Source organism: Arvicola amphibius, chromosome 7 (assembly GCF_903992535.2).
Source record: "Arvicola amphibius chromosome 7, mArvAmp1.2, whole genome shotgun sequence".
Taxonomy (NCBI): domain Eukaryota; kingdom Metazoa; phylum Chordata; class Mammalia; order Rodentia; family Cricetidae; genus Arvicola; species Arvicola amphibius.
In genome coordinates this window covers 75,118,891-75,134,318 of record NC_052053.1, presented here as the reverse complement: position 1 = coordinate 75,134,318, position 15,428 = coordinate 75,118,891, and the positions used below count along the sequence as shown (strand labels likewise).

The following is a 15,428-nucleotide window of genomic DNA, read 5'->3' as shown; positions in this document are numbered from 1 at the left end:
CAAATCCTCACAGCCCTGGAGCGGAAGTCATTTAAACCAAAGTCAAGTGTCCCTTCTCGCCCACCCCCTCCCCAGCGTATCCACTCGTGCTGGGTTTTGCCCATTTTGCCTGCTCACTGGTTACCGCTCTTATTAACATTCCAGAGCCTGGGTGAATAAAGACAGCCCGGAGGGCACCCGCATATGTAATTTCATTTTAACCTAGGCATTAATTTGTTTCTTAAAATAATAATAATAAATAAAAAAAGCACAAAATGATCAGCTGTGCCCAGGTACGGATTTCTCTCTCCGATTGTATCCTATTAAGATCCGAGCGCTGGCTCTTGATCCCTTGATCCCTGTTTCAAAGTCATCCACGTTCCCGCCGCCTCTTCTTCCTGGAAGATTTTATTATTGGCATTTGAATGCGGGGGATACTGAGAAATCTAAATACCCTTCGTGAATTTGGTTTAATATTGCCAAGATCCTATCAACCCCTAGCGGGGAGCAGTTCTCATGGAAATGGCGGTCAAGGTTACAAGTAGGAGAAAGCTGAAGGAGGCTGAACACAGAGAGGGTGGGGAGGGCTTGGGGCAGCACAGCCTCAGGGTTGTGGCACATTGCTGTTCTCTTGCTCCTGATTGACAGTGCTGGGGGGGTTCTTCAGAAGAGGGCTTTCCCCAGCTTCAGGCGCGTGATCCTTTCCGTGGGATGCGGAGGACAGGCTGCAATCCCACCACAATGTAACTTTATAGCCGTGTTCCCTAAATGTCATTAATAATCAGGGACGTTGACTACAGAAGGGCAAGTTAAATCCTGTCATTGGAACAGCAAACAGCTTTAGTCAAATGTATTGGCAAAGGATTAAAAATGCATCAAGCATGTATTTGTCTTCTCTATGGGAAGCCCTTATTAATAGTCTGAAGAGTGGAAAGCTTCGTCCTTACACAATCAACACCATAGTCATTTCTTTAAAAATATGTTTTAATGTGTGAAATTGCAGGATGCCGACGCTGCCATTAAAACCCCGCTCCAGTTCCAATAATTCCCCCACTTACGTTTCGTTCCTTTCCTTCCCCTCCTCCACCCGCATTAAATTTTTTTTTTCTTCTAAAGCATATTTCAAAGTGGTTCGAAGAGGAATGTGGAGCCCTGGTGAAGGCGAGGGTGAGCCTCCGTCTATACTCCCAAGTGCTGCCGCTGGAGAGTCGAGCCGGGAGCCATGGGACTGGCCGAAGACACCTTCTCCTAGATTAATCAAGACCCCAGTGAGATGTTTGTGGCCAGAAGAGAGACATCTAGCCCCAAATCTGTCTTGTCATTACTGGGGCACCAACTGTAATCCTGAAGCGAATCTGGTTGTCTCATCCTTCTTAGAGCTCTGGTATCACTGAGCTGGGATGTTGAAGGAGTGGGCCGAAGTCATCAGCCTACAGGGGCAGAGCCCAGCTTGGGGCAATTTCATATCTGCCTTCCCTACCCCCCTCCCCACCAGACTTCTCTCCCCTCTCTTTCTTTTGCCTCCTCTCGTCAATTCATTTCTTTCTCCCTCCTCCTGTTTGGCTTCAGTCCAGTTTATTCCTGATATTTATCGGCACCCACTGTGTGCCAGGATCCAAGACAAGCGAGCAAGGGCACCTGCTTTTCAGATCTAACACATGGCTCTTTATATGGGAGCCCAGGAGCCTCACAGCCATGGCTGTCTCTGTCCACCTGCACCGTGGCAGGAGTGGAGGCCTTCACCCGAGAAGTCGTTCCATGCCTTCCTGCTCCAGGGCTGTGACCTGGGCAGACCCCACGTGGGAACAGTTCCCTAGCGTTTTTCACTCCCTGCTCATGTACCGCGCTGCCAACGCACTTGTTCATGGACTGTTATTGCCGCGCACACATTGGGGAAAAAAAAATCGATGCGATTTGAATTTCTCTTCCCCAGCCGGGTCTTTGGTAAATTGTTGTAGCGAGCTATCGATCTCTTATTGTAGTATGATTCTTAAGCAGCATCAAGGTAAACTTAAGTCACACCATGTCCGTTTTACTGGATAACGCTTATCTAGACAAAGGGATCCTTGGGGCTGCTGGCTCCTCAGCTCACCTCGAGGAGAAGGAAGCCGAGAAAAACACCTTTGCTAAAACAAAGCTGAACAAAAAACTGTCGGTGCTGAACGGACAGGAAAATTGCTTTCTTGTCGCTAATTTTGATTGAATTGAGTCTGCCGTCTCTGAACAGATTCACCAAAACAACAATAGGAAGCATTTAATGGTCCCTTGCACTTTCAGGTTTTAAATAGTTGGGAGGCGATGACATACACAGACAGCTGATTCCCAGTGAGGATCCTGGGTGGGCTGAAGCTACATGCGGTCCGTGACAGCACTCTGTGACAACAGAGCCATGAAGCCCCAGCTTTCGCTGCCGGAGACCTCTGATGGACCCCGAGCTGCTGCCGTGAGGGACCCGGCAGAACAATGTCCACTGGGCCATGCTGCAAGTGCTAAACCCACACGGGCTCATCCAGTCCTTGTGACATCAGCGCGAGGTCACTGCTTTTAAGACTCAGGCTTTGCAGGTGGCAGAAGTTGTCAGTGGTCTGTGAATGGAACGTGCTGGGCATCGGTGCTGGCGTGGATCTGCCTTTCTTTCCTCCCTGTCACTTCCCCGAATCATCCCCACCTGTCTCCGGTCTGAGAGGTTGAAGTTTAAGGACCCAGTCCCTGCGACATGAGACAGGCACAGCTGAACTCTGCAGGCAGGCCAAGGGTATCACAGTTTCAGCTTTAGAGAGATCGCTGAGTGCGGTTGCTTTGGGCTGGAGTTAAGAGACCTCAAACCCGCTGCAGCCCATGCTCACTTCAATCTGGAGCCATCACTCGACCTTGGGCTTCAGTCTCTGTAGTTAAAAAACAAAGAGAGGTCTAGAACCTTCCCTCAAGACCTGGATGACTACAGCCATCACGGATGCCACAAGTGAGCCATGAATGTAAATTAGGCCATACATCTCGGCCAGTGGCAGAGGCAGTGGCTTTGACACTGTGGTATCTGATGGCATCACCACTTATCCCTGCAGTGACTGCTTCCTGAAAGGACAGGGTAGTGTAGGTTACTGAGCCGACAAGGGGGAACTGAGTCTAAAGGATTCTGGGTTGACTGGGATTCACTCTAGCTTCCCCATGCCCGGCTGGCCCATGCCCCACTCTATCTCCTCTTTGAAGCCTCCACCCACGCCAGCTGTGACTGCAGGTGGGAACTGAGGCTGTATAAAGAGTGAATCAGGCAGCTAGAGACGTGGCTCAGTGGCTGAAGGGCCTGCTGTGCAGGACCTGCGTTTGACTCCCAGAACCCATGTGGAAAATCAGTCATGCGGTGGTCCCCTGTAATCACAGTGCTGGGGAGGTAAAGACAACTTCCTTGGGGTCAGAGCCTTGACTGCTCGGTGAGCTCCTGGCCAGCGAGAGATCCTGCCTCAAAAATAAGGTGGCCGGCATGTGACTAACAACACTCAAGGTTGTCCTCTGGTTTTCACATGGATGCTTATATATATGTGCACCTGCACGGACAAACACACACACACACACACACACACACACACACACAAACACACACACACAGTGAATGGGATCATCACTAAGATAAACGTAATCCAATGGGACTGGTGTCCTGTAAGAAAAGGAGACAGACTCATGCTGAGGGGACCATGTGATGCTGGACACAGGGAGGGATGTCACTGACAAACCAAAGGAGACTGGGCCCTGCTGACATCTTGGCCTTGAACTGTTCAAGTTCCTGCTTCCAGAACCGTGAGAGAAAACCCGCAAGTCTCCCTGTCTGTGGTACGCAGTATGGCAGCCATGGAGAGCTCTAAGTCTGGCCTTTGCACACTGGGAAAAAAGGCTTTCTAGAAATTCTCTCAGGGCTTCCCCACCTCCCTGTTAGGCCAGGCTACTTCTGGGACCACTATGGAGTGAGTAGGGAGGGGTGGTGTGGGGGTGAGTTCTCAGACTCCTACAGCTCTCAGCCCAGGTCAGCCTGATTCAATGCCTGCTGTCTTCCTACTGCTCCAGGCTCCAGGCTGTTCCTGGTCTGCGATGGGGGCTCTGTCTGCCTGCCTCCCAGCCTGCTGAAGTTAAGCTGGCTTCCTATATCAATGCTGGTGGCTCAAACCCTTCTCTGAGTCCTTGTGACCACTTTGGGGCCCTTTAAGGAACTTCTCCTGGGCTTCCTGCTGCTGTAGAACAAACAAGAAGCCTGCTGCGGCAGCCAGTCGCCTCCTTAATTAAGCAGCGCAAATGTCAAAAAAAGGTGTGAAAGCAGACAGCGTGGTTATCTAACTCCCAGCTTGCAGCCTCAATCCTCCCCCCTCCCCTTTTGCTGTTATGACATTATTGAAGTTGCTAGGAGCCGAGAGGAAGTTAGAGTGGAAATTCATCATGACTCTTGGCTCACATATGAAAACGGTCTCTAAAAGATTTTGAAACCAGTCCCTGTTCCTGGCCCACAGGGCAGGTCTGAGTGTCAACCCAATGCGGCTCCCCATGGCTGTGCGTTTTTTAGGAAAGTTGATTTCTCGGTGCCACGATTTACACGTTTGTAAATGGAACCCATAATAAAACTTGTCTCAAAAGTGGCAGCTTAAGAGAGAAGCATTTGAGAACGCTCATCGGTTTGCTGCAGAGGCCATACTTACTGTCCTGTGGTTCCTCCTGTGAGCACCGTCATTTTCTGTCCTATCCTCTTCTGCATTCCTCCTGCCCGTGGTGGCCACTGCACAGGGTCCTAGCTCAGTTTCTGGCTGGCCCCTGCTCACACTATGTATTCCACGCTGCATATAGGCTTGCTCTTTCAGTATTATAGCCTTTCCAACTACTAAGATGCTGGCTGGCACCCTGAGGTCCTGCTACCTACACTAGGAATCTCTGCAAACACTATGCATTGGTAGATTTCAGAACTGGTCTCACATCGGTCTAAAACCCTACAAGGAAAGTCCTTTTGTCTAGACGCTCACTGGTGGATTTATGAAGTAGCCGTGTTTTACACCCACGGCCCCACAGCCTTGGGGCCACACTGACATCTGTCTCTTCACACCTGTCACTGGCTACATGTAGCGTTCACCACTTTGTCCCTTGGTGAACCTTTGATATCAAGGGTGAGTCTTTGTCATTGAGTCCATGGTCTGGCTCAGTAGGTTCATGTTCAAGTTCAGTAGGTACTTGAGGAAACTGAAGAAAACACGAACCCCACATGCACGGTATTAAGGGCACCAGACTTGGAGCACTTTTAGAGACTCACAATCCAGCTCTTACCATGTGCTGACATTTCTTACCATCCGAACCATGGCCCTGGATTCTCTACTGTGACACATGAGAAGACCTGGGGATACATAAAGACAATGGACACATTTGACCTCTGTCTGGAGTCTCCCTTAGCAGCTTGCTACCTTTGGCCTTCTCCAGTGTGCCTGGGCTTCAGTTCTTCATGTGTAGAACACACTGTGCCTACTTCCTAGAGTATTCAATGGAAATCTGTTTCCTCTGTTTCTCTTTCTTTCCTTTTCTTTTTTTTCTTTTTTCTTTTCTTTTTTTTTTTTTTTGGCTTTTTGAGACAGGATTTTTCTGTAGTTTTGAAGCCTGTCCTGGAACTAGCTCTGTAGACCAGGCTGGCCTCGAACTCACAGAGATCCTCCTGCCTTTGCCTCTCAAGTGCTGGGATTAAAGGCATGTGCCACCACTGGCAGGCCCCTTCCTTGTCTTTTTTTTTTTTTTTTTTTTTGGTTTCTGAAGTATTGTAGCATCCTCACTTGGGTAGGTAAGGTACTTGGTAGCCTGTCCTTTAACCTGAAGTCTGAATTTGTTCTGGTCCCACCCACAGTTTCATCCTCCAGCGCTTACTGATTATGTGAAGGACTGATCAAAGTGGCAGAGGTTATGTGCATGCCCAGCAATGAGGAGTGGAAGTGGGAGGGAGCTACGTGGAGACTGGGGGAGGGTCAGGCTGGAGCAACATTCTGAGGCATGCCATGAGACCTTCCAAGAGGCCTAAGTCTGCACTTCCTCTTTCTTCTCTTTCTCCACTTGCCCATCCCTTCCTCTTCCTCCTTTTCAGGATGAGGTTAAAGTTGGAGGATGTAGAAGACAGATCTCAGTGGGGTTCTGAGTGGGTGTGGGAAAAAGAAAAGATCAAATTAGAAACAGATTAAAAATATCAGTACCAATCCTGAGACTAAATGGTACCCTGAGAAGGATACAGTTAGAATTAGCATCTTCCTAATCTACCTAGGCCCCAGTGTCAGAGTTTCTCTTGACCCTCACCTCTCTGTGCTAGACACAAGCATTTCGTGTCCCTTAGGGACCCTTCCTGACCCATCTGCCCCTCGAAACACTAAACAGACAAGCATTTAACCCAGATACCAACCCTTCTCCCTGCCCCCTTTCCTTTCAGTAGACAGTAGCAGATGTTTGCAGAGAAAGGGCACACAGGGGCACGCAGAGCTCCGTGAACTTAGAGATGAGCCCCCAGCGGCATCTGGCTGCTGTTTCCTACATGTTTCTGTCATGTAGCCTGGGCTTCACTGTCTGTAAGCCATTGGAGTCCACCTGGTTCTTCTGGGGGCTCCGTGTAGGTCTGCTGACCCCAGGATCCAGTGTGCATAGGTTCATCAGGGAGGGGATGTGGAATGGGGTTGAGAAATTGACAGATAGGCTGGGAGTGAGAGCGGACCTCTATGCTTGTCGTCCTGTGGCCATGCAATCAGGGAGTCTTTACCCATTCTACCCAGATAAGAAGCTCAAGGGACTTAGAAGGGCCACAGCCACTCTAAAGCCACACACTTACATCTGGACCAAAGGTGCAACGGCCTCACAGCTGGCCCTATCCACTGCTGTTTGGGTCCAGAGGGGAAGCTGAAGGTCAAGTGCTAGAGGCCCAGCTGTGACTCTGGCCAGGGTTGGGTGGACATGGAAAACCCCTCTACAGTGTCCCTCAGAGCAGTATAGCCAGGGGCCTTCCTCAGGTCACTGTATCCGAGAGAATAACAAGGCGATGGTGAGTCCACATGCTATCTTCAAGAGCTGTCCTTTGTTCTGAGACAGAGCTGAGACTGCCTTACAACTGTGATGCCAGAAGTCTCTCCCTCGGTAGCTTGAAGGAGGGTGGAGGCCTTAGGAGAAGGGAATGCTTTGAGCTATTAGAGACTCAGTTAAAAACGGGAGAAAAGTCTTTTATGAAGCAAGAGGAAGACTTGATGATATTTGTGTTTTAAGTTTTGGCCAGTTAAAAGTCTGGCAACTCAATGATGAGTCTGTCTGTCCTATATCTATATCTATATCTATATCTATATATCTATATCTATATCTATATCTATATCTATATCTATATCATCTATATCTATCTCTATCTCTATCTATCTATCTATCTATCTATCTATCTATCTATCTATCTATCTATCTAATCTATCTATCTCTATTATCATAAATCTATCAACCAATCTATCATCTATCTATCATTCATCTATAATCTATCATCTGTTTACCTATTTATCACATGTCCATCCACCCATCCATGTCTGTGTATAATCTACCTACCCATGTGTCTCTCTTTCACTTCCTGTCACCTCTCTGGTTCTCTTATCTTTCCTTTAAACCTTTCTATCTCTGTGGCATCCGCAGGGCTGGGCCCTACTGTTTCAGCTGTCTCCTGGATGTTCCATGAATCAGAGGCACCCAACTCCTCCCAGGAGCTACTAATTAATCTCAGCCCAGGCTACCTCAAAGTACCCGTGGTCCTGGCTCCGCCCTTTGATGTTGTGTAGGTGACCATCCTTCTCTGAGCCTCCCTTACTCCTTGGCAAGCTGAACTTAATGAGTCTACTTTAGAAACCTAATTGTGGGGGTGGGCTAAGACAGAATGAGAGAAGAATCTGGAACAAGAGGGCCACTTCACCTGTGCAGTGTATTCATGAATGAATACATTAATTCACCCGCTTGGTCAAGCTATGGTGGAGCCCTCCTATGGTCTGCCAGGCACTGGAGCTCTGGGGAGCCTGCAGACATGGCAGTCCCAGCTTAGCTCTCTAGTCTGCAGCAGTGGTAATGAACAAGTGTCCTTCTTGGGCTGGGGAGAGGACCCAGGGAGGACAGACAGAAGAGTAGACCTGGCATCTCTATTCCTGGCTGTGACTACAGGTTTGAGACTGCCCTTAGGGGCAACATCCTGACGCTGCATTAAGGTGCTCAGCGGACTGGAGGTGCAGATCTCTGGGATAGTCACAATTTAAACACAACTGTGTGGTTTCTTGCTGTAGTAGATGGACAGCAGCCTGTCTAGAGCAGAGAGTGGCCCTGAGCTGGAAACCACACCGTCTCTAGCCTTCTGAAAGTGGGCTTCTCTGTGCAGCAGGTAGGCCTGTTCCTGTGTACATCGAGCCGTTTTTTTGGCCCCGTTCACCTGGTTTACCTGCTAGGCACATGTGTGCTCCACTCTTGAGCAGGGCCTTGAGGATTCAGAAGGAAGCAAGGGCTTGCCAAGGCCCCCAGTGGTCAGTGCTGATGTGACCTGGGACCTTAGATCCTACTTTGTCTCCCCACCATCTCCTGCTGCTGGCTTCTCAGGAGAGATGGGCTGTCACCTCAGCAGGTGACTGCTGACCTTGGTGTCCATTCTGAAGGAGATATCAGTGCAGGAGGGAGGTTGGGGACTTGCTGCCAGCTCTATCCAACTTGTAGCCTCAAGAATGCTTGCTTTCGGCCACTGTGGAGTGGACAGTGATCTTGTCTATCCCTCATCCTGTTGATGGGAGAGCCACCCTCTGCAAATGCCAGGTGGCCGGGAGCATCAGGAAAATAAAATATGTAGCCTTTTACAGTGTGTGGAAGCCCAGCATCATGGGGAGTGTCTCAAGTGATAAATCCACTCTCTCTCTCTCTCTCTCTTCCTCTCTCTCTCTCTCTCTCTCTCTCTCTCTGTGTGTGTGTGTGTGGGTGTGTGTGTGTGGGTGTGTGTCTGGGTGTATGGGTGGGGGCCTTGCCCTTACTTTTCCCAAATGGAAATGATTATGATAAAGCTCCAAAAAAATGAGAAAAAGGAGCGTAACTTAAAAAATAAAAGCTATAAAATTTAACAACTCGAGTTGCGTGTGGCCTGACAGTTATCCTGGGTTCAGCCTCTTTGAACCAGGGAATGGGCGGCTGGGAGCATCGGAGGCGACTCATATTTAAATGAATGCGGTCCTATTTCAGCTCAGTTGTCGGGTGTACAGGGTCTTTTTTTTTTAAGATATAAATTCCAACCATGTTTTGTGTGAAGGGTCTCAGTGCATACTGACATTGTGAGTGTCAGCCCCAGATCACTTTAATCAGAGAGTGGATATGCATGATAAAACGGATAAGGGACTTTAATCAAAAAATCCGCTGGCCTGGAAACGTGACGCACTCCGCCAAACACACTTCATCCCACTCTCCTTGTGCCACTGCCAAGATTCTATTTCATGAATATGCATTGGACATGATATTACATTAAAATGTGACATTGGTGTGCGGGGTGGGGATTCAAAGCCACTGCCCCCACCAAATATGTGCATACGTGTCCGTGCACATGCACATACATGCTCACACACACGCCCACATGTGTGCTCATACCTGTATGAATCTGCATCCTTTGCAAAGTTCCTGTCAATTGGATGTTAAGGTGGCGACGTGATCCCCCCCACCACACATCCTTGAGTGCTGAATATTGGATTTCTAAGCCGTTCCATCCCTGTGAGAAACTAACCACGGTAGGCAGGGGTTTTGTTTCAGCTCTACCCAGGAATGCCCTGTGCCATTTCCAGCCAGGGTCACATCTCGGCACACGGGAGAGGGCGCAGGCTGCAGAACTGGTGACTTGTTTCTATTTCAGGGAATTAATTCCAAGCTCAGGGAAGAGGCAGCTGTAAGCCTCCCCTATTTCTGCAGCATGGGCAGGGCAGGGGGCCCTGCTGGAACTGCAAGCAGCTCCCCTCCTGAGCCGACTCCTTCCTCCTCCCTCTTCTGCCCCTTCCTTTCCCCTCCCCACTTCTCTCCTCTCTACTCTCTGTCCCACTGCCCTACTCACCCCTTCCCTCCCCTTCTCCCCTTTCCTCCTCTTTCCTCTCTTCCTCCCATCCTCTCCCTTCTTTTCTCTTTCCTCCCTTTCTCCTCTCTTCTGGTTGACTTTCCCTCTCTCTATCTCCACAGAGGCTGCAGACATTTGAGAATTTAACAGAAATATTCCTGCGTCATGAGAAGCAAGCAACTTGAAGAATTCACAAGAGCGGTGCAGATTAAAGATGAATGTATCATCAGGTCTTGTTCGATGCCTTACAAAGTCTCTCCCAAGGATGGTGCTTGGCAAGCACAGATTCCTCTACAGCAGTGGTCCTCAGCCTCCCGAATGCTGTGACCCTTTAATACAGCTCCTCATCATGTTGTGGTGATGACCCCCAACCATGAAATTATTTTTGTTGCTACTTTTACAAGTGCAACTTTGCTACTGTTATGAACCATAATGCAAACACCTGTATTTTCCAATGGTCTTCGGTGATCCCCATGAAAGGGTCACTCAACCCCCAAAGAGGCCGCTACCCACAGGTTGAGACTGCTGCTCTAGAGGTCTTAGGGATGAAAGGCGCAGTGATGGCACTTGCCTAGAAATGGGCTGTGTTTTATACTTCCCACCGTGTTGTGTTTGTCTGACTTCTTGTGCGGATACTGGTGACGACACAAGACTGGCACTGGTGCTTGCTGGATGTTTCAGCCATTGAGGACAGTTGTCTACACTGCGCGATGTCCCTGGTCTGACAATGGGGGCTATCAACTGACAAGCTCTCTTTCAACTAGAATGGACCCGAGGGTGTGTAGGATGCTGTGGAGTGTCCCTCCGCTGATGCATTTCACGCCCACTGAGGACCTCAGAGTGTGGCTTTCCCTGGGAATGGGGTGGTGGCAGATGTGATGGTCTAAGGACTTGGAGAGGGAGTTAGAGTGTCCTTGATAAAGACACAGGGGGAGGACATCCCCTGCCTCCCACCCCACAAAAGGATAGATTGTGGATACCACACAAGTGTAGGTACCCCTGGCCACCAGGCTTTGGAGGAGGAAAGGCCACACTCCAGAGCCTTTTCAATAAGTATGGCCTTCCCCTGATTGTAGTTTTTCAGCCAATCGATGTGTAAGCTATCACACAGTCTCATCCACGAATGTAGGCCCTCTAGAGAGGAGAGAGACCCCAGGTTCCATCACAGAGCCCTGGCAGGAGTCCCCGCTCTGATGTTCCTGGCTTTCAGGCTAGGGCACTGGGATGTGGTTCCTCCGTCTGCAGACCCTGTGGCCACAGCACAGTGTTCTCCCTAGTGGAGCGCAGGCAGCTGTCCTTGCCTCAGCGAATCCCAACTATGCTCAGAGCAGAAGGCCTCTCAGCCAAGCAAACACAGGAGGCCTGTCACCCATCTCCTCCAGCACCACGGGGCACACAGAGTGATATTTCTGACAGCAGGGTCATGTACCCTGCCTGGAGTGAGTCACAGGTCACCTTCTGGCTGCTATGGCTTTGCCTGGAAGTCTCTGGGACCTGTGCTTCTGAAGGTTCTAGATTGCTCTAGATCAGTGACAGATAAATACAAATGCCAGGGAGTATCATAGTTAATACTCACTTCAGGGATCAGTCGCTCCATCCTTCATAGAGAAGGTGTGGTGTCCCTAGAGTGGCCTGAAGAGAAGGTCCTTTTAGGACCGCTGTGCGGCCACATAGACAGCCTGGTTTGGGGCTTGTCTTGCTGGGTTGCTCTTGACAGCCCTTCCATCCCACTGAACTTCCTTTGAAAAATGTGTATAAACTCTGTGCCGTGCAGGCTTTGGGAAGCACAAATTAAGGTGGCCACTCATTTGAAAAGTCCAGGAAACTGCATATTCATCAATACCATTGTTCTGACCTGATTTCCTCCCCTTCCTCCTTCCTTCCCTTCCCCCTCTCCTGTCCTTTTGCCCACCTCTTCCACTCTTTCATCTCCCTCCCTCTGTCCATCCCTCCTTCCCTCCCTCCCCTATCCCTCACCTCTATTCTTTCCTCTCCTTCCATCCCTCCCTCTGTTGTCCTCTCCCAACCCCATTATGAGCCGTTTTGGCTCAACACTATTTTTTCAACAAAGTTAGAATCTGATTGCAAATAAGCCTCATTTGAGGCTACAAGCAACAACAGCAGCAGCAACAGCAACAGCAGCAGCAGCAGCAACAACAACAGCCGCTTTGACAATTGGTAGACCTGTACTGGTCAAAGCACATTTCCCACCGCCGACATTTCCAAGTTGTTTTGCTATGAAACTCAAATGCAGCAAGCTTGGGTCCTGTGTGATGACTGGGTGACATCAGAATGACAGACAGACCAGAGGATTCTGCATGCAGGGACCAGAAAGCAAAGCCTTTTGAGTTGCTTTTAGGAACTGGCTGGCATGGGAAAACAGCTCTTTTTTTGTGGACTGAATTCTGCAGTTCTTTCTTAATCGGACCCTAAATTGGCGTTGCCTTAATTTTTTAATTTTTTTTCTATTTTACACTTCTACTATGCATGTGTGGAGTTCAGATGATAATTCCTGGGAGTCCATCTGTCCTTCCCTCCACTGTGTGGGTTCTGAAGATTGAACCTAGGTTGCCAGGCTTGGCAGAACGCACCCCTGCTCACTGAGCCATGTGCCTCCTGGCCCTCACCATTGCTGCCTTCTGTGAGCCTCAACAGCTTGAAAGCAAAAGAGAATGCACCCTGATGTAGGGGAAGGATCTTTTACCTGAGATGCTTAGGTTCAAAAGGTTTTTGGACTTCAGATTTCTTTGGATTTCAGATTGTTCGCATAAGGAGACTGGGGGCGGGGGGTGGAACCCACGTCTGAAACACAAAACTTATTAATTTTATGTATGCCTTCCACACATACCTGGAGGGTGCTCTAGATAGCACTTTGGAACTTTTGCACTGAAACGTGGCCTGTATACACTGGGCCACCAGTCTGTGGTGGGGCCCAGAAGCCTTGGGGGCTGGAGTGTTTTAGAGTTCAGAGTAGGGTGTCAGAGATGCATGCTCCTGCTCCCACAGTGCCCTGGTCAGCCTGTCTCTATATCAAGGGGAGTTTGAGGACCCTTGATGAGGCTCTAGACTATCGTCGAGCCTAGCTGAGGGCTAATGTGATCTGCCATTTGGTGAGTAGTCCAGACACTTCTATTTATAATAAAAGCAGTGAAATGCTAGGAAGTTCTTACTTTTTTTTTTTTTTTTTTTTTGAGTCAGAGTCTCACCATGTAACCCTGGCTGTCCTGGAACTTGCTTCATAGATCAGGCTGGCCTTGAACTCACAGAGACCTGCCTGCCTTTGCCTTCTGAGTGCAGGGATTATAGGTGTGTGCCACCACACCTGGCTGGTTCTTATAATCTTACATACCTAGTTTCCCTGGAAAAGTCACACTTTTAGCGTAAATTTGAACACCCAAGAGGTGACAGGGTGCTGTCCACATGTGGTCACTGGAGAGTTAAAAAGACTTTGTGGTCCAGAGAGTCACTGCTGGGTCAGCATGGTCTGAACTCCATGGATTGTCCTTGGTGTCCCAGGAAAAGGCAGATACTTCAGATACTCAAGGAAAGGAGGGTTCATCTTCTCATTGAGTGCCATGATCCTACAGACTCAACTTCAAACCCTCTGCCCAGCATGTGGGCAGGAGGGAGCATTCACCTGTGTATCTGAAATGCATCCTTCTGCATGGGCTCATGTCACTTTGGCACCTCACACCGTCTTATGCCACGCCATACCTCATCACTCTAGAATTCAGAAGTTGAAAGGGTAACAGAAACCCAGCGACAGCGTTCCCATGTATTTTTTTCTATCTGTGCCAGGCAGTGGTTTCAGTGAGCTCCCCAGGAGCCCATTGTTAACAGGTCCTCTTGGTCAGCTGGGAGATGCAGAGACCTCTCACATGCATGAGGTGTGGTGTGAGTGGTCGATCCTTGGACAAATAAAACAGAGTTTGTAAGTTGCCTCTGTGAGGACCAGTGGTGTAAAATAACATGGCAGTGGGACTTTTTCTCTTCTCTGCTTCCAGCTGCAAGTTCCCTGTATTTGCTTTGGTTTTTACATGTTTTGAGGTTCAGTAAACAGAGGTGCCATTTAGATGACTGCTTGCCTGCCTCCCTCCCTTCCTCTCTATTTCCTTCCCTCCCTCTTTCCTTACTTTGTTCCTAATAAGGTCTTCCTATATACCCCACACTGGCCTGGATCCCCCTGCCTCCACTTCTCAGGAAGTGCTGAGATTACAAGCATGTGCCACAACTCCCTGCCAGTTTAAATTTTTTTTCATTAATTTCCCCTTCCTAAAAGGGTACGTTTGTGTGCATCTTTGTTCAGCTGATAGGTAAAGGGATGACAGACGGGTGCAAGGAAACCAATCTTCTTTTGCAACCCAGGGCTCATTGTTTAGTGTAGTTTTGAAACGTGGAAGAAAGGGTATGACGCACAAGTGACAGCTCAGAGCAACGCTTGTGTTAGTAATGAGTTTGGTTCTAAGAATAAAGAGTTTATAATTTAGCAGTGTAGGTTAAAAAATAGAAACTTAATTTTCAGCGAGTTGTACAGTATTGTTCTCTGCACACAATGCTACCTAGCAGATCTCAAACACTCACTCAGCTTGCAGAACTTGGCTCCTGTTGATTAGCAGCTTTTTGTTTCTCCTCCCCTCCGCAGAGTGGCCACTTTTCTAGACTGTGCATTTATGGCCTCAGCCACTGTAGATGCTCATTGATATTTGGATGTTCATTTATGATGCTCAAAAATTGTTTGTACTTTAGTGATGGGCTTAGCCACTCAGCGTCATGTACCCAAGGCTCATCTACACTGTGGTAACTGACAGGACTGTCCTTTTTTGTTTTTAAAAAGAAATATTTATTTATTTATTATGTATACAATATTCTGTCTGTGTGTACGCCTGCAGGCCAGAAGAGGGCACCAGACCCCATTACAGATGGTTGTGGTTGCTGGGAATTGAACTCAGGACCTTTGGAAGAGCAGGCAATGCTCTTAACCTCTGAGCCATCTCTCCAGCCTCCTGTCCTCTTTTTTATAGGTTGAATAATACTCCCCAGTGTGTGCGTACTGTATTTTATATGTTGTATTTATCCTTTCGTCCGTCCCAGGGCATTAAAGTTGTTCACACTGGCTGTCTTGAATAGCAGTGCAATGCTATTCTTAGAAATCATCTTAGAAATCTTCTTAGAAAATCTTGACCTCAATTCTTTGGATTTACCTTAGAAATGAGATGGCTGGATCACACAATAGTTCCAGTTTCGATTATTCAAGAAAGTTCTAATCAGGCTTTCCATAACATCTAAACTTTTTTTTTTGGTTTATTTTGAGCTAGATTGTATGTAGTTCAGGCCAAGCATACATTGAAACTTTTGAAACCATGATCCCAAA

The 15,428-nt window shown here is 48.5% G+C and overlaps 1 non-coding gene across 1 annotated transcript; it reads left to right on the top strand.

The window, feature by feature from the left end:
• Positions 1–14,338: 14,338 nt before the first annotated feature.
• LOC119820140 lies at positions 14,339–14,467 on the top strand. The gene has a single exon (XR_005286407.1). It is a non-coding gene; the product is annotated as a small nucleolar RNA SNORA40 (small nucleolar RNA).
• Positions 14,468–15,428: the final 961 nt, after the last annotated feature.